This window comes from Cavia porcellus, unplaced genomic scaffold (genome assembly GCF_034190915.1).
Source record: "Cavia porcellus strain 051 isolate PalLab524CR breed Dunkin Hartley unplaced genomic scaffold, mCavPor4.1 scaffold_1, whole genome shotgun sequence".
Taxonomy (NCBI): domain Eukaryota; kingdom Metazoa; phylum Chordata; class Mammalia; order Rodentia; family Caviidae; genus Cavia; species Cavia porcellus.
This window is the reverse complement of record NW_026947484.1, coordinates 47,064,503-47,082,344: the sequence shown is the minus strand read 5'-3', so window position 1 is coordinate 47,082,344 and position 17,842 is coordinate 47,064,503. Positions and strand designations below refer to the sequence as shown.

Genomic DNA, 17,842 nt, shown 5'->3' with positions numbered 1-17,842 from the left:
AGAAAGGAAGCTCCAGTAAAGTTGTGGACTGCAAAGATAGAGCAGAGGAGATGCTGATTGCTGAGAAGGAACAAGCAAATAGAAAAGATGGCCTGAAGGTATCAAAAGAAGCAGCAGGTCTCCACCCTTTGCAGCCTCAAAATAGCAAAAGTGAAAGACTGTATTGAGAAGAAAGCCCTGGAGCATAATGCTCCAAAATGGCAATGGCCATCTCATTTATCAGGGATGGCAGGGACCTTGACAATTTGTGCTTTGGAATTTGATTCAGAGTGCTGAGCAATCCAGGCACTTGAGCTCTACAGCCAAGAGAGGAAGAAGCCTGGCTACTGCTCCAGCAGGAAGCAGACATTGGGGTCACCCATGAGGTGCTGGTTTTAGGCACATGCGGAATGCAAGAGTTGTGGGATGTCGCAATTTTGTTCTAGAGACAGGTAATTTGTGGCTTCATTGTTTTGAACAGTGTAGGGGATCAAACTCAGGGCCTGACACATGCTAGGCAAGCACACTATGCCTGATCCACATCCCCAAATTTATGGCTTAATTTAATTTAATTTTTTATTTAAAAAATTATTTTGTGGGGATTGAATGTAGGTCATTTTCACTGAGCTACATCCTCAGCCCCCCCCCCCTTTTTTTTGTTTTATTTGATACTTGGTAAGTTGCTAAGTTGCCCAAGCTGGAATCTACCTTGCTCTCCTCCTGCCTCAGTCTCCCTTAGTGCTGGGATCAAAGATTTGTGCCATGACTATTGGCTTGATATTTTTGACTTTTGTTTTAAAGTGTGTTTTAGAGCAGATCAAATCTTTATTTTGGAATTAGAATATTCGTCTTCCCCAGGTATAGCTTCTCTTGAGTGTCAACTGAAGACGTGGAGCTGGTGAGGTTTCTCTTTTCTGACTAGTTAAATTAGCATTGTATAAGCAATTGTATATAATTTCATGTTTCTTAAAAACATAGCCATAATATCATTATTACACCCTAACAATTTCTCAAAATAGCTGTTTAAGCAATTATTATAATTATTATAATCACATAAAGAGTAATTGTTCAGTTTCCAATCTTCACAAATGTCATGATTTTTACAATTCATTTGAATCAAGGTGCAAGATACATTAAGCACAGAGAAGAGAGAGGAGAAATCAGGAGAAAGCTGCATCGTGCTAGGCCAGTGAGGGGTGAGTTTTGAAAGGGAAGATCACTCAACCATGACAAATGCTGCCAAGAAGTCAGATGAGAAAAAAGGTGAGTGCCGTCTATTGCTGTAAGGAGAAAAGTCTTCATAAGCTGCAGTGCTGAGCAGCTGTGGAGGCAGTGGGTGAAGGCAGATGCCTGGATTCTCATCAAAAGGATTGAAAACTAAATGGAACTAGAAGACAAGGTATAGAGAAAGCCTTTAAGAGGTCTGGGTAGGAAGAGAAAGAGAAGGGATGATATGCAGAGTGGAACAGTGGTTGCAATTGCTTTTTTAAAGAGGGGGAAGTCAGAGAGCATGTTTAATGCTGATGGGAAACATTAACAGAAAGATATGTTAAACGCACTGACATAGATGCTAATATCTGAAAGAAAGCTCCTGAGTGTACAAAAGAGGCTACAAAACTGAACACAGGTGGAAAAATTTAGCCTTACAGTAGCAGAGGTGTCTCCCACACTGATAGAGGGCCACACACAGACACAGATGTGTCCACTTAATTGCTGGGAATCAGGAATTTGGAGTACATCTTACTTGATGGCAAACAAAAATAACTGAGTTCAGATACAGACAGTAAAGGCAGGATGTAATTAGAAAGACACTGAGGTCAGAAATAGGCTTTGGAGAGTGAGAGAAAGAAAGACAGAGAGACAGAAACAGACAGACAGAGAGAGAGAGAGAGAGAGAGAGAGAGAGAGAGAGAGAGAGAAAAGGAATTTTAGAAAGTCAGTATGCAGAATTGAGTATAGTGTTAACTCTAAAAGATTTGATCTGCCCTAAAACAAACTTGAAAACAGCATGAGTTAGAGATATCCTTCACCAAACCACTAATTTACAACAGTGTTCCAAGTTCCTTCAGCCACACTCAAGATACTGTATATTTGTTTAAAAATGCATTTGTAAAAGAGAATCCTTTGTTTACCACTCGTGTCCCATTTGTTTGTATATTTTCAGATTAAATAATTATGTTTTAGGGTCTGGAGGAGAAAGTACCTGATTGAACGAGAAATCTAATTACGAAACTCTCCACCCCTTCTCTTCTCTAGAGGTGCCACAGTGGTTTAGTGTGGGTTAAGCCAAAGGCCTATTTCCCCCCATCTTGTCCCAAAGACACTGACTTTGTACACTAATAATCTCACCAAAGCCAGAATGGCATTGAGACCAATAGAATCACTGGACCTTCCTGGTGTTAGCCCTGCAGAGATCATGATATGGATTAGTCTTCAGGGACCACCCTGGATTCCTGTGCCAAGGGACCAGTCTCAGAGCATCCTCAGAAAGGCTAACCTTCCCAGTAACTCCCAATTCCTTAGTTTGTGAGTCAATCCCAGGCAAGATTTTTCTGCCTGCTGACAAGAGTTCAGTCTTCATTAAGTGTCATGAAAAGACAAACACAGAGTGATACTTAACTGTTGTGTCTGTTTGAGTAAGAAATGCTCAGCTGACTGACTTAGCGAAGGTCTGGGCATGACTGAATGGATTTACTGAAGAGTGAAGACACATCTTGAGTGTGGGTAGTACCAACTTATAGTCTTGAAGCCCGAATGGGATAAAGATGAGAAAAGGGAAGGAAGTCCCTTCTGTTTCTTTGGAAGAGCTCCAGTATTTGCCTTTGCTTTTGATGTCTACCTTCTGGCTTCCAGCACAGACTTACCAGTGACAGGCATAAACAGGCTTATTAGGCAGAATTTTAAAAGTACACATTTAGATAGAATAAGGTATGAGCCCTCAAAAGACAGGTGCGTGATGGCCTGGAGCTGGGTGTATTTATGTGGCCTTGGGAGTCTTTAAGAAGAGTGATCTAAGATGTGTGGGGTACTATCTGTATGGCATACAGAGCATCTATGTGTGCAGTGAGCTGAGAAATGCTGCCCACTTATCAGTGTGCTTCCTTGAGGATAAGTCTGGAATCTGTGGAAGTGGGAATCTACAGAAAGCCCAAGTTCAATTTATGGTGAAAGGTGATAGGCATTTCTACAGATAAAAGGTGATGGTTTATGTACTGGTAAAAAACATGGGCCCCTCATTTACAAGATTATTGTATCTTTGATACCCTTGGAAATTTTTCTTAGAAGTTTCCTGGAAAGGAAAAACAGAAAACCAAAAACCAAAAACCAAACCCAAACCCAAACCAAACCAAGCAAAAACCACTGTAAACTTGAGTAACTTTATGTCCTGAAGCTGGAGTTTTTCTTTTAAAGTACAATTTTAAAAGTGCAGTTTTCTTTGCTTTCTTGCTGTCTGTCTTTATTTTTTCTGTCCTACCTCAGTTACCTCTGAACTGGTGGACCTACATGAGGCAGGTCTAGTGGAACTAGAATAGCCTAGGTTGGCTGTTTTTACTGAAATGAAAGAAAAATACCACTATTCTAGTAAAGAGTCTCACTGTATCTAACTATGGAAGGAATAGGTATTTTTCCCTATAAAAATAGCTATACAATTTACAAAATACTAAGTCTGTGATCTAAATGAAAATATATTATCTTTTCCCTTTAATTTAGAAAATGTACCTTAATTTTGAGACCCTTGCTTAAATATTCATTTATTGGCTTGAACCTGCCTTAATAAGTGAATTGTTTCCCCCCATTTTTTAGACAATAATTGAAATGAACAAGTTGTGATCCCTAGATTTTTTGAAATTTAAGTAAATTCCCTGCTGGTCTGTGTACATCTTTCCTGGAAAACAAATTAATTATATTGCAACAATGGGAAAAAAACTAAATGTGGGCAAAATTCCTAGGCATATATTGCTTTTCCCCAGCTTTAGGTACTTTTGGAGAGAGAGAGCCTGGCCATTGAGCCTGCCTCACTTGAATTGACTGATGGAGTTGAAAGGTTGTCTCTCTGATAAAATGTTTCCCAACCCACATAAGTCATTCTCCAATCATAATGACCTACTTGATCTGCATCCTTCTGCTGCTTCATTTTTATCCCTATTTCTAATTATCCTATTAGCAATATTTTTCTCATTTGCCAAACATTAATGTGAGCTATGTTAAGAGAAAAGAACCTGTTGCCTTTGTGTATCACTGGAGGCATCAATGCTGGCCGCAGTGCTCACTTAAGTTTGTTGAATGAGTGAACGAGTGACTGGGTTGATGTTTTGATTTTTCAAAAATTTTTTTATTATGGAAATATTCAAACACACATGAAAGAGAATGTAATAATGGTGTAATAAATCCCCACCTTGTGCAACAACTGACATCACCCTCTTCCTCTTCCCAGCTCATTTGATTATTTTAAGCAAAGTTCTGACATGGTACCATTTCTTCCATTAACACGCCACTATGTGTTTCAGCTGAGGCAGCATAGCTGAGGAGTCCTTTCTGTTTAATATAACAACAATGTTATTCTCCCTAAACATAAGTATATTAAACCATATTTTTAATTTCCTTAATATGTTAGGCTTAATATCATCTAATACCCTTTCAGTGTTCAAATTTCCTGAATGTCTTACACGTATCTTTTTTATAGTGAGTTTGAATTAGGATCCAATGAGAACTGACCAAGGCCTTTTGTTGACAGAGTTCTTAAAATTTCTTTTAATCTACAACAGTTCCCATGCAGTGCATTTGTCCTATAAAATTGTCCATGGGACGCTGTGAATTTCCTATGTACACAATGCCTGGCTGTGTCTGTTGGTGATGTGAAGATTCATCTTAGGTTTAACTGTTGCTCAACTAATTAATTCAATATAATATTCCCCATTTGCCTTCCACCTTCTAGCTTTAGCAATAAGTAGCTATGTCTTTAAAATGGATATTTTAATTAAAGTTTATGAAGGGGTAACAGTTTAAGAATAAATACTTGCTTTTCTTTTACTTAGTATTTCATATTAATGAGTTAATGTGCTAGCAGTCTCCAAAGGTGACTATTTAAATACATACACGTGGAGATAGATAGATAGACACAGATACAGATACAGATACAGATAAAGATCTATTTAAATACACACATGTGGAGATAGATACAGATACAGACACAGATATAGATATAGAGATACAGATAGTGATCAAATGAGTTCTACATCATATATCTCACACCTTGCTCAAATTATTTTTGGTGTTCAATTTGGCTCATCTTTAACCAGTAGGCAACTATTCAAGTTATTTCTAATATTTGATTATTTCCCTTCTTGGTGAAGTTATAACGTTCGAAGTTCATTTTATGCCTTCCGTCTCTCAGACCTGGAATCTGCCCTGTATTCAAGGAGCCTGGCTCCTGTTGGTGAAAGAATACTGAGAGGACTTTCTATTCTCATTTCGGAGGGTTCAGGGTTCTGCTGTAGATTCTTTCTTTTATCCTTGATAGCAAGATCTCTGTGGAACTCTTGAACATATTGATACCTGTCAAAGTTCCAAGTGAAGAATAAACTCTTGTTTTGCACAAATGTTCACCATCTAATTGTACACATAGTGAGGCACTTAACTTTTGGAACATTGGGTAGTTGCAGAGGAAACACTGGGCACTTTTGAATAAAACCGTGCCTGTGTACAAATCTTATCTTTGATGATCTGTGTTACATATCATGTTTTAGCTTAGCTTGTGCAGCTGCAATTTATTTAGAAGTGCTTCTTTGTTTTTGCTTCCAAATAAATGAAAATGTAATGTGAAAACCAAAGTTTACCACTTTCCGATAGCATTTTATCTACTATTTCATCAATCTAGAGATTACTTATGACATTAAAGGTTTGTTCTACTCTGACATTGGATACAGGAACTGAAACAGGATATTGAACCATTTGAACAATTTTGAAACCACAGCCTCTCTACAGAAAAAAAAATTTTTTATATAGAGGTTGCATCAAGGAAAATGAACTTTATGTTCAAGTAAGAACTGTCGTAACGAGAATTTGAGGTGATTTTTAACATGGTTACAAAATCCAGCTTTGCCTTAATTCACCTATTGGAGAAGAATTCTTGGAGGTAACCAAACTCAAAGCAGGCAGAGGACCATAATTTTTATTTTCAACAGAAAAAACACTTTTCTGGATATAAGCTCCTGAGATGAGAGAGTCAATGTTTCAGAGATTCTTGTATACCATACTTCTGCAGTGGAAAAGTGACTTTTATCCTAAATAACTCAATTTCCCTATCAAGGAAATTTGGGACTTACCAAAATCAAATGAAAATCACAGAAAATGTCCAGAATTAATCATTTTAATTCTTTTGAGGCAGACGATTAAGGTCTCTTAAGAGTAATACCAAGTAGTTTTTGTAATAATTGGATATGAGTTATGAAAAATAAAGAGTTTAATAAAGGACAACACTAGATCAAATATATGTTGAAAAAAGAAACTATTTATATAAACTGTACTCTGCCTGTGTCTTGCTTATTTTTTTTGTTGCTGAGACAAAATACCCAACATTCACAAATTAAGGGAGGAAAGGTTTATTTAACTCACGGTTTGTAGAAGTTTCAGTCCAAAATTTACTGGCTCCAAGGTAGAGCAGCAGGGTAGGTAAGCACGCAGAGGAGAAACAGCTCATGGCAGGCAGAAGGTAGCAAAGCCACAAGGGACAACCACGGCCTTTTCTTTCCCTTGTATCTTATTCAGGCTACCTAGAATAGGTAGCGCTCACATCTTTAAACCTAGTGCCCTTGATCCTAATCAAACCCAGCGCCACACATTAAAGATCCAGCCACCTCTGAAAAGGCCCCGACTGTGACTGCATGAGGCTTTGTGGGGACATCTAGATACAAGATTATAGCTTGACTAGAAAAAATTTCACCCTAGACCAGTGAACATCTTGTGCAGTCTTCATAGAAGGCTCAAGATAATGAAAGGATGACGTGGAAAGAGGCATCCCACAGTCAGACAGGCTGGGACCCAAAAGCAGATGAGACAATGTTGGAGAGAGCTGAGCGTAAGTCATGTCATTTATGTTTGCTGGTACCTCTTGGTTCTTTTTCTAAATGCATATTTTTAATCTAACCTATTGTAGAATGATAGTCTTCTCTTGTTGTACAGTTAGATTAATACTAGTATCTTCATTTCCTGGTGGAAACCAAGATCTAAATCTCTAAGAGACTTAACTTGGCTCTCAGAGTCTTTCCTCCTCTTGTACAAATATAGCAAAGAAATAAAAAGCACAATTTAAGGAGCGCAAACACTCTGTAGTGTGGATTACCATTCTGCTAATATCTCATGGTCAAAATGCTTGCCCTTTCTCAAGATCTACAAAATTTGATTTTATTATTACCTATATTAACGTAAGATTAACCTACAGGAAATCTCTTTGGGCTTTGAAGAAAACAATGTGCAAGTTCAACACAAACTAAAGAAGCACTAACGTTAAATATTATCCCCTTTTTTGGGTAAATCAGCTATGTTTGTCATTATACTATTTTATACATCTGGACTCCTAAAAAGTCTAATTAAAATGGACTTACTAGTTTTTTCTCATAATAGTAATTTTACTGTAGTAAAAGAGTATTAAAGCGCAGTTAGCTTTTTAGTATTTCATTAGTATTTTCAAATGTCTTTAATTTAAAAGATTAAGTAATCCAAATATGATATTAAGAAGCAAACTACAGGGAATTTTCTGTTGGCTTCAGCAATTAGGAGCAGCCGGTCTGTCTGGTGCAACTTCTTAGAACTGGGAATTATCTACTTCCCTTTTCTTTTTCCTGCTGTTGCTTTGCAGGCTCTTCATGAGTTAGCACACTTCTCCCAGCCTGTCAGGGCTCAAGGCATAGAGGGAAAGGAGTGGTTGCCAGGAGGCACCAGCCAATGCACCTCTGCCTTTCTATTTAATCCTTCTTCACTTCCTGGTCTCTCTTCTCTTCAGCCACCCTAAATCCCACCCCAACTCCCGTCCCATTTCCTTTCCCTGAAATATCTAATTTCCCTCCTTATCATTGCAAAGCCATACCACCCCATGGGGTGACTAGAATCCTCTTGGTGCTGGCTAGAAACCAGGGGCTCCAGGAGGGGTTGATTTGTGTCACTCCCTTCACCCCAAATTTGTATGCTGAAGTCCCAATGTCCAGTAACTCAGTATATGAACTTATTTGGAAATAGGATCATTGCAGAGGCTACTAATTAAGACTAGGTCATATTGGAGTTGCGTGGGTCTCTAATCCAACACAAATAGTTTTCTTATGAAAAGGGGAAATAGGGGCACAGAGAAAGATACATATGAGCACAGTGAAAGCAACATGTGAAGAGACACAGGGAAGTGGTGACCACCCGTGAACCAAGAAGCATTTGAGGCTCCTAGAAAGTGAGAGAAAGTCCTGGAATAGATCCTTCCTGTTCTATCTAGATGTCTCCCCCAAAGCCTCCTATGCTCCTAAGTGGATGTGTGATACTGGATTAGTCCATAGATTGGTTTGGCATAGTTCTGGTGTAGATGATGGTCTTACTGAGGAGTGGGTACTCATCTTGGTTGTGGGTGACACCAACTAATAGTCTCGTAGGCTGGATAGAATAAGAAGAGAAAGAAGGATGAAATTTTGCTGCTACCTGCATGCAATGGACTGTTTCTCCTCCGCAGTGCTCCTCTGCTATGCTGCCCTGCTGCGAAGCCAGCCAACTGTAGACTAAAACCTCTATAAACCGTGAGTTAAAATAAAATTTTCCTCCTCTAACTTGTGGGTGCCACATATCTTGCCCCAACAATGAGAAAGTAACTATATGTCACTTCCCTTGTCACCCTCAGAAAGAGCCAGCTCTGTGGGCAGGTTTGGACTTCTAGCTTTCAGAATGGAGACAGTAAATTTATATTGTTTAAAGCATCCATTCAGTGATACTTTGTAATGACAGCTCTAGCAAACTGATACCGGACTCCTCAAATCCATCTCCTTTATACACTTACTGATGCTTATTTTAGAGAAAGCAATGTCCCTTCCCACTGAAGCAGGACCAGTTGTACGTCTCCCATAACACAGTAGATGTGTGTGTTGGTGATAGTTTATTTTATGTATGCATGTATGTATTTATTTAAAAATCAAAAAACAATAAAAAGATGATACAGAACTTCAAAACAAAATAATAGAAGATTGTCAAAGTAGTTGCTCGGATTTCAAGATATAAGCATGGAAAACTGATCAAACAATGAAAGCACATCTATGTTCATTAGTGAGTTTGTCATTTAGATCTCTTTTTTGGTTGTGTCTTTCTCTGGTTTTAGTATCAGTAATACTTGAGGAGTATTGGTATTCAATTGTTTCTAAATTTCTTGTAGAGTTCTGCCATGAATCCATCAAGACCTAGGCTTTTCTTTGTTGGTAAGTTTTTAATTGTGTTTTCAATTTCAATAACTAATATTGGGTTTTTCAAAATTTTTATATCTTCTTGATTTAGCTTTGGTTTCTAAGAATCTATTTCTTCTGTGTTTTCTATCCTATATGAGTAAAGACTTTTGAAATAGGTATCGATTTTATAAATCATCACAACAGATCTCATAGGATCTGTTGTGATTTTATTCCTCATTGAATGAATTTAAGTTTTTCTTTCCTTTTCTTGAGAAGGTTGGCTAGGAGTTTTATCTATTCATTTATTCTTTCAAAGAACCAACTTTTCAATTCATTAATTCTTTGTATTGTTTCCTTACTCTCAACTGTGTAAATTTCTGTTCTGATCTTTATAATTTCCTCCCTTCTATCAACTTTGGATTTAACTTTTTCTTCTTTTTCTAGAAGCTTGAGGTACAGAATTAGGTTCTTTATTTGTACTCATGCAGTTTTCCTGATGTTAGAATTCAATGCTAGGAAGTTCCCTCTAAAGACTGCTTTCATTGTGTCCCACAAGTTCCAGTAGGTTGTATTTGCATTTTCATTTGATTGTAGATACTGTTTAATTTCTTTAATATCATTTGTGATCCACTGGTTGTTCAGGTGGGTGTTATTTAATTTCCATATGTTTACAGAGTTTTTATGGTTTCTTTTGCTATTAATTTCTAATTTCAATGCACTGTGGTCAGATAATATGCATGGGATAATTTCAGTTTTTTTTCATTCACTTAAGCATGTTCTATGGGATAGTATGTGGTCTATTTTAGAGACCATCCTATGTGCAGCTGAAAAGAATGTACATTCTAATGTTGGGTGAAACACTAAATGTCTGTTAAGTCCATGTTCACATGTTTGATTCAGTTCTATTATTTCTTTGTTGACTTTTTGTCTGGTTGATCTATCTCTTTGTGACAATGGGGTATTAGGATCCCCCATTACAACTGAGTTGTTGCGTATTTGTTTTTCATGCCTATTAGTATTTGTTTTATATAGTTGGATGCTCCCATATTTGTTGCATATATATTATTGGTTATTTCTTTTTCTTGAATATTTCCCCCTCTCCCATCTGTAGTGACCTTCTTTATCTCTTTTGATTGCTTTTTGTTTGAAATTTAATTGACTGCAAACTGAATAAGCTACCCCTGCTTCTTTCTGAGTTTCTGTTGCCTGGAGTATTGTTTTCCATCCTTTGACTTTCAGTGTATGAGTTTCTTTTTGAGTTAATTGTGTTTCTTTTTATACAGCATATTGTTAGATCTTGTTTCTTGATCCATTCTACCAATCTGTTTCTTTTGATTGGTGAATTGAGGCCATTTATATTGATAGGTATGAGAGATACGTATTGGCTTATCTATGTCATATTATTTTCCTGTTATTGGTTCCCTGCTTTCCCACTTTAATTGCCTGCTCTGCCTGGTGGTTTCATTCTGTTATAGTTCTTGGAAATGTGATCATTTTTATCCCTATCTAGAATACCTTTCAGTACTCTTTATAGGGTTGGTTTGGCAAGCATGAATTTCTTCAGTTGTTCTTTGTCATGGAAGTAATTTTGGAAGATAGTTTTTCAGGATACATTTATCTGGGTTGGAAGTTGTTTTCTTTCAGGGCTTGAAATACTATACTCCAAGTTCTTGACTTGAGGGTTTGTGTTGAGAAGTTGGCTGATTCTAATGGGGTTTCCTTTATATACAATCTGTTTCTTTTCTCTAACAGCTTTTAATATTCTTTATGTATGCTTAATTTCTGGAATCTTGATTATTATATGTCTGGGTGAAGACTTATTTTGGTTATAGCCATTTGGCTTTGTATATGCCTTACTTATCTGTATGCCAGATTCTGTTTCTATGCTTGGGAAATTTTCGCTATTATTTCTGCAAATTTTTTTTATGTCATTTGCATTGACTCCTGCTTTTTTTCATTGACACCTATCAGTTTTTTTGTTTTCTTGAGAATAGAGTATATTTACTGAGAGAAAGAACGCTTCTTCCAAGAGAGAGACAGAAAGGATTCTGAGTGGATTGCCAAGGATTTCACCTTCTCCTGGTATTTTTAGTAAAACCAGAGGTGAGGCAGGTCCAAGTTGGAGAAAAATGGGAACTCACAAGGCAGGTGAATATGAGGTGGGACAAAAATATGGCTAACCAATGAGATTACTAGTGTAATTGCTGAAATAAAATTGATTAAATTGGAAGCAAATGGGGAAGCAAATCACATAGCAAGTGGGCATGAATACAGAACAGGTACTTTGCCTGTAAGGTGTGGGGTTAGTGGCTCCTATTGGCCTTCTTAAGGTAATTGATACCTACTTAGAATATCAATCCTTGATGTTAATACTTAGGGAGTGCATTTGTTTTGTCTTTCGTCTTGAGAGCTGGCCTGCAGTGGGAGGTGCTTGTTTTTCCCCATAGTTGCAAGATATCTGGTCTTCTGCACTGGTTCCTTCAAGAGCCAGCCCTGTCTGACTGCCTACAATATTGTATCTAACTCAGCTGCCTATAACATTCCTCCCTCTGAAGAAGTACCCCAAACTGCCATGAGAGAGAAATGGATAATGACCAATCTGGCTTCTTCAGGCTGAAGAGAGCCATATTTGCTGATCAACAGAATTATTTTACAGAGGGTCTATCTAAAGGCCCTTGACAGACACCAGGCATTTTCATCTTGAGTAGGCATGTAGCTTTTAAGTCTGGAGGGGACAAAGCCAAAGAAACAAGGTATGCATGGGCCAAATAATAGAATCAACAGGATAATTACAAGTACAGCTAACAAAGATTTCCACCACGAGGAGGTAGTAATGGCCTCCCATAATGAGGATAAAGATAAGGTCCAGGGTATTTTAGAGTCTGACATGTCATGACATGACATATCTTGAACAGCTATGGAGATATTATCAGGAGGATCATGAATGTACATACCACATTCAGTTTTTATACTTTACAAGTATCTCCTGTGCTATTGTTAGAATGTCTAATGCTACCTGATTTTGGAAGATGGCCTATCTCCTTTAATTTTTTTTTATTTAGGAGAGAGAGACCAGCTATGGTTGTCATTTAAGGCCTGTTGAGTATAGATAGTTAAGGCCTCGATATATGTTGTATAACTTCTTTAGGCAAGAGCTGGTGGATCCCAGTAAAAGGAATCTAGCATATTTATTACTGGTTTTATCTGTATGATTACTTAGAGTTTGGCATTCTCTAGGCAAGAACAAATTTTAATCAAAGCATGTATAATCAAAGTATATACACAAAGTCATGTATAGTCAAAGCATTAGACCTGACTGGTAAGTTTAAAAACTGTTTTTAAAGAATAACAATTGTAACCCACTTGCTATTAGGTCCCTTTATTGATGGCGTCTGAAATTTTGTCATAAGTCCCTCTAGCTTTAGTTGTAATTATCTTAAAATTTGGATAACCTATGAAGAACCAGATTAATACATTGTTTTGACCAATGAAAAACTGTCTTAAGTTTTTGTACATGAACAGCAATATGTACTGTGTTTGTAAAAACTAGCTTCAGTATCATTTTGATTAGTTGGCAACTTGAATATATTATTGCAGTGTTTAGACAGGATAAAACCTCTCCAGGAAAGGAGCTGGGGTTTTAGCCATAATTCAAAGGAATGTGTGAAGAGAAAGTTATTCCAGTTACAGTTTAAGCACGATATTTTTTGGTGACTGTTTTTATTGAAATACAGTACCTGGAAGGAAGGCCAAAATTGGAGAAGGACAAAGAGACGCGTGTCAATGTCCAGAAAGAGGCTGGGCTTTTACCTCTTATCATGGTTACTCAGGGCCCCACCATGGAAATGATGGGTAGAGATCACAGTCTGGCGAGAGGCAGGAGGCAGCATGCCCCAAAGCCCTTTAGTCTTGCTGGACACCCTGGGGAAAGGAATCGGAGCTCTGGGGTCAGTTTGGCTTTCAGTGGCATCCTTTACAGTCATGGCATGGCATAGAGGACCTCTTAAGGCAGTCCCTCTTAAGGTGGCCCGGATTTCCACAATAGTAGAAGCTGAATTTAGTCATTGAGCTCTTCTTGGAACCCCGAGAATCAGACTTAAGATGTGTTTCTTTTAAGGCTGCATCAAGTACAGCTACCTTTTGGTCTTTGTTTTCTCTCTTTAACTTTCTCCCAGTGCCAATTATAGAATACTAAGGAGGTGATTTTTACTAAACTATCAAGTGAACTATGTGGAGCAAAGCCTATCTTTTCTAACTTTTTCTTATATCTGAGGCTGGCTGGACAATAAACTTATCTTTAAGAATAATTTGTCCCTCTATCAAATCAGGATCTACAGAAATATATTTTATCAGTGCCTCTCATAAATGACCTAAGAAGTCAGAGAGGTGTTTCTTTTTTTCTTGTTGAAGAGCTGATAAATTAATATAATTGAATGGTTTAGTTCTTCTGCTTAGACTTCAAGAACATATGTCTGGAAATGTTTCCAATTCCAGTCTCTTATCTGGTTGCTAGGCCAGTAGGGCTCTCGGATAGGGACTTCTTGGGATCCAGTGGGAACTGGTAGTTCTCCTGGCTGTCTGTCTTCTGACTTTCTAAAATTAACAATGTATATTCATCCCCAAATGTAATAAGCAGGTTGTAATGCTGCATGTCTCTCACTAGAAGTCAATGCTCAATTTAAGATTAACATTACTGATAAGATTATATCCAAAAGATGAGAAGTATAAAACAAAAGAGGCCTTTATTCTGAGAACAAGGAGAGAACACACCCGCCCCCCCCCCCAGTCCGGCTTTCTCTCTGGCGTACTCGTGTCATGGGGGTTATATAAGTAGCCTCGGTTTGGGGTGGAACCTAAAGGGGCATTAGGGATGCACGGGTAGCGCATTGGTAAATTCCTAGGGGCGGGGAAGATGGAGTCACAGGTAAATTCCTAGGGGTGGGGGAGATAGGAGCTCCTTGGTTCCGCCTCTAAGGCTTCACTGGCTACAGTGTCCTGTCTGGGCCAAAACTCTTTCAATTACATCTTTCCAACCTAGCTTATAGGTATGAATAAATCCTCTAAAGATATTGATGTACTTATCAGGATCATCTGAAAATTTTCCTAGTTCTAGCTTGATTTGTTTTAACTCATTGAGAGAAAGAGATCTATGAATGGTGTGAATGAGGAGAGTCTCATATGGATTATAATTATGCCTTGAACATAAATAATTATCTCTTAATGTAAATAAAGTTTGAACATAATTCTGACCACTTTCTCTTTTTTGCAGTATGCCTCTAGTTGTAAAATAGCATCCTAAGTAATACTTCCTTCTGTATTTCGTTTTGGCTCTAGGGAGTAGGTAGGCCATACATGTGTGCAGAGAAACATCAACAGCTCTTTTCCAACATGTAAGAGTTGAACATCTTACTGGGCTTAAGAATACATTTCAAAGGGGTAAGAGACTTTGATAATGAATTACCCAAGTCTACATTGTAAAAGCAACTTGTAAGGATTGAACATCTGCTAGAGCATGAGACTTTGACACTGAGCTACCTATCTATGCAAAAAGGAATAATTAGGCATCCCTTTCTTATTTCAATTTGATAATGTTCTCAAGGTGTCCTTTGGGCTGACTCCACTCTGGGGCAGGTCCATGCCTTTTGGAGAGAACACAAGACAAAATTCAACCAGCCTGTCCATCCTCTAACTGCCGCTGGCAATTTAATCTTCCCAGGTAGCTTGTGAACTTTGTTTCCATAAGACACTTATAAGCTTAAGTTACAATTGGTCCTAATCGTGACAGGAATGCTTAAAAAAGGAAGCATAACTTTGTAATAAACCATTGTTTGTGTTCATTAGGAGAAGGCATAAGTGAAAAACAGTTCTCTGGTTGAGCTGTGAAGGGGATTATCTCAGGAGATAGATAAAGGCAACAAAAGACTTGGAGAATTTCACCCTGGGCCCTAGGGCAAAGAAGCCTCCAGGACTCTTGTGTTACCCATCTAATCACCTAGGCAGTCTTTCCTAACAGCAGAACAGGACTACCTCAATTTAAATTTTTATATCTTTGAAGCTCACAGGTTAAATTCATAAATTATCATCTAGCGATCACATTTTATATGTTAATAAGAGTACATTAGTATTTCATGCACACGGAAAAGAAAAAGGTGACTATTTACTCTTAATTAACATATGTAAGGCACAATTGCAAATCATTCGACAACGAGTTGCTGTGCAATGTAAAGACTTGTTGCAAGCTGCCTCAGCTTAATCTCTGAAGGATGGAATAGTCTAAGTGATTTTAAAATCAACTGAAAAGCTTAGGGAGAGTTTCTGGTTTACTAGAAGAGAGATAAATATGATAGATAAGTGGAGATTTTTCTGTGGTCTGGAACCAGTTTCTATTGTGGACCTTTGGGGAGTCCTGGCCATGACCCCTCAGTTGTTCTCAGTTTGTTTTGGCCCATACAACCAAAGATTAGATTCCAGAAAGGAATTCAGCTGTCTGGTCAACGTTCCACTGGCCATTGGCTTCCTTGGGGATTCACCAAAGAGATGCTGGGGAACTGTCCTCTGCTTTAAGATTGGCAGTGCTCTAAGAGAGTTAACTAGCTGGCAGAGTAATCACTGTTTGTCAAAGTTCCAAAAGCCATAGTTAAAAACCTGAGCAACATCATTACCTATTGCTTTATAAGTTTACAATAAAGGTTTTAAAGCCCACAACTTATTACCAAAGTATTTTCCTGTGCATATAAATGGAAGATTGGAGAGTCTCTTTAATCTAAATGTGTTTTGGTCCCGTAAATGTACACCTATCAGTTTATATTGTTTGCATCACCTTGGAGCTGTTGGATTGTTATTTCATGGCACCTTGTTATTTTTAAGAGTTCTTTCCTTTTGTGATTGCTAGCCGCCATCCTGATTTCAGGATCTGATGGTCTATTTTCAGTTTCAGTCAAGCAGCTTTGCCAGGTTTCAATGGAATTTTAATTTCCTAGATACCTCTTTGAATCTATTTCATGCATTCTATTTCTTTCCTATACTGTTCATTCAAGGTTTCAATCATTTTCCTGTGTGCCTGTATTTTTTTTTAATCTATGTCTTCTCTAGCTATGCTGAGCAATTTCTTTATTACAGTTGTCATTTCTTTTTTAACTGACAGATTAGTTCTGATATGATTTCCTCTATAGCCTCATGGATTTGTTTTCTTTCTTCACTTGCTATCTCTTGTAATCCCCAAACTCGAGTTCAAAAAATGAGGCAAAAACATTTTAAAAAGCAGCGCTGATTTATTTTATCCTGGGCCCAGCGATACAGTGCAGTTGGAGATTGCAAAAGCTGTGTGTGGTGCCCCTCTATACTTGCCATCTTTAAGTACATATCACAATTTACAAAGTAAGGGGGTCATGGGGGTGGGTCAGGAAAACTGTTAATGAGGAAGACCTTTGTTTTCCTTAGGAGAGGATAGAGTAGTCTAGCAGTAATTAACAACCTCTGTTAGCTTATTTTAGTACCACATCTGTTATTTGTAGAGGGCAACAATGGTTAACACATCAATTAGGTAAGATTTTACAGTTCTTTACAGAGGAGAGCATTGATTAACATATCAATTAGGTCACCCAGAGCAGGAAAGAAAACACATACACAGTACAGCCATGTTACAGGTATTTTGGTATAATACAAATATAACAAAAAGCTCTTTTTGCTAGTGTACAACATTCCCCACTGATTTTGGTCTGTGAGTCAAATCATTGACTCATAGGTATCTGTTTATAACCTTGTGTGTGTCTTTAAAATCATAAGCTTTTCAGATCTTTGACATAGTTTATCAACTTGTTTACAATACAAGGACTAATAGGCGGATTAACAAAGGTCTTGCAGCTGTTATTATTAAAGCTGTTAACCAAAAGGAGAAAAAAAACCAACATTTAAATTTACTCTGTTCCGTCATACAAGTAACATTTTTTTTAAAAAAAGTCAAACAGAGGCCTCTTTGGGGTTTATATAAGGGAGAACACAAGATTATCAGTTACATTTGGCAATCTTAAGCTTTAAAGAGTCCTTGGAATGACAGTCCACTTATCCGTAGGTTGATCCCCTTTGGAACCTGGGACCTTTTTGAAGCGGGAATGATGAATCTAGGCAGGCTTTTTGGCTACCATTGTGGCTCAAGAGATTCATGGTGATGTCACTTGATAAGGACTGGTGGTGTCTCGGGCTCTACAGCAGGGTGTTTGTCCTCGTTGAAATAACCAGTGGATGGAAGTCAGAACTGGCTGAAAAGTCTGGTGGGGGGGCGAACTTAGTAAGATATTGATTAGCTAAATCAGCTAATTTTTTAAAAAAGAAACCTTAAGGATAAGAGGAAGAGGTCCCCCTACAAAGCCTCAAAAGGGGAAATACCTGCAACAGAGTGGGTACATCACACATGCAAAAGAGCAAAAGGAAAGAGATTCACCCAGTTCTCTCCA

At 37.9% G+C, this 17,842-nt stretch overlaps 2 long non-coding RNA genes across 11 annotated transcripts in view; one reads left to right on the top strand and one right to left on the bottom strand.

The window, feature by feature from the left end:
• LOC134475788 (uncharacterized) overlaps positions 1-6,943 on the bottom strand; it is a 51,365-nt gene extending 44,422 nt beyond the window's left edge. For 8 of the 9 annotated variants that reach the window (XR_010047045.1, XR_010047041.1, XR_010047043.1 and 5 more), the window contains exon 1: positions 6,595-6,856. This is a non-coding gene — a long non-coding RNA (uncharacterized LOC134475788). Of the gene's footprint in view, positions 1-6,594 lie in introns of all 9 variants that reach the window. The other variant, XR_010047039.1, reaches the window with a different exon arrangement.
• The window catches only part of LOC134475798 (uncharacterized), a 44,896-nt gene continuing 33,991 nt past the window's right edge, over positions 6,938-17,842 (top strand). For both annotated transcript variants that reach the window (XR_010047063.1, XR_010047061.1), the window contains exons 1-3: positions 6,938-7,057; positions 8,690-8,753; positions 9,380-9,422. This is a non-coding gene — a long non-coding RNA (uncharacterized LOC134475798). The remainder of the gene's footprint in view (positions 7,058-8,689; positions 8,754-9,379; positions 9,423-17,842) is intronic.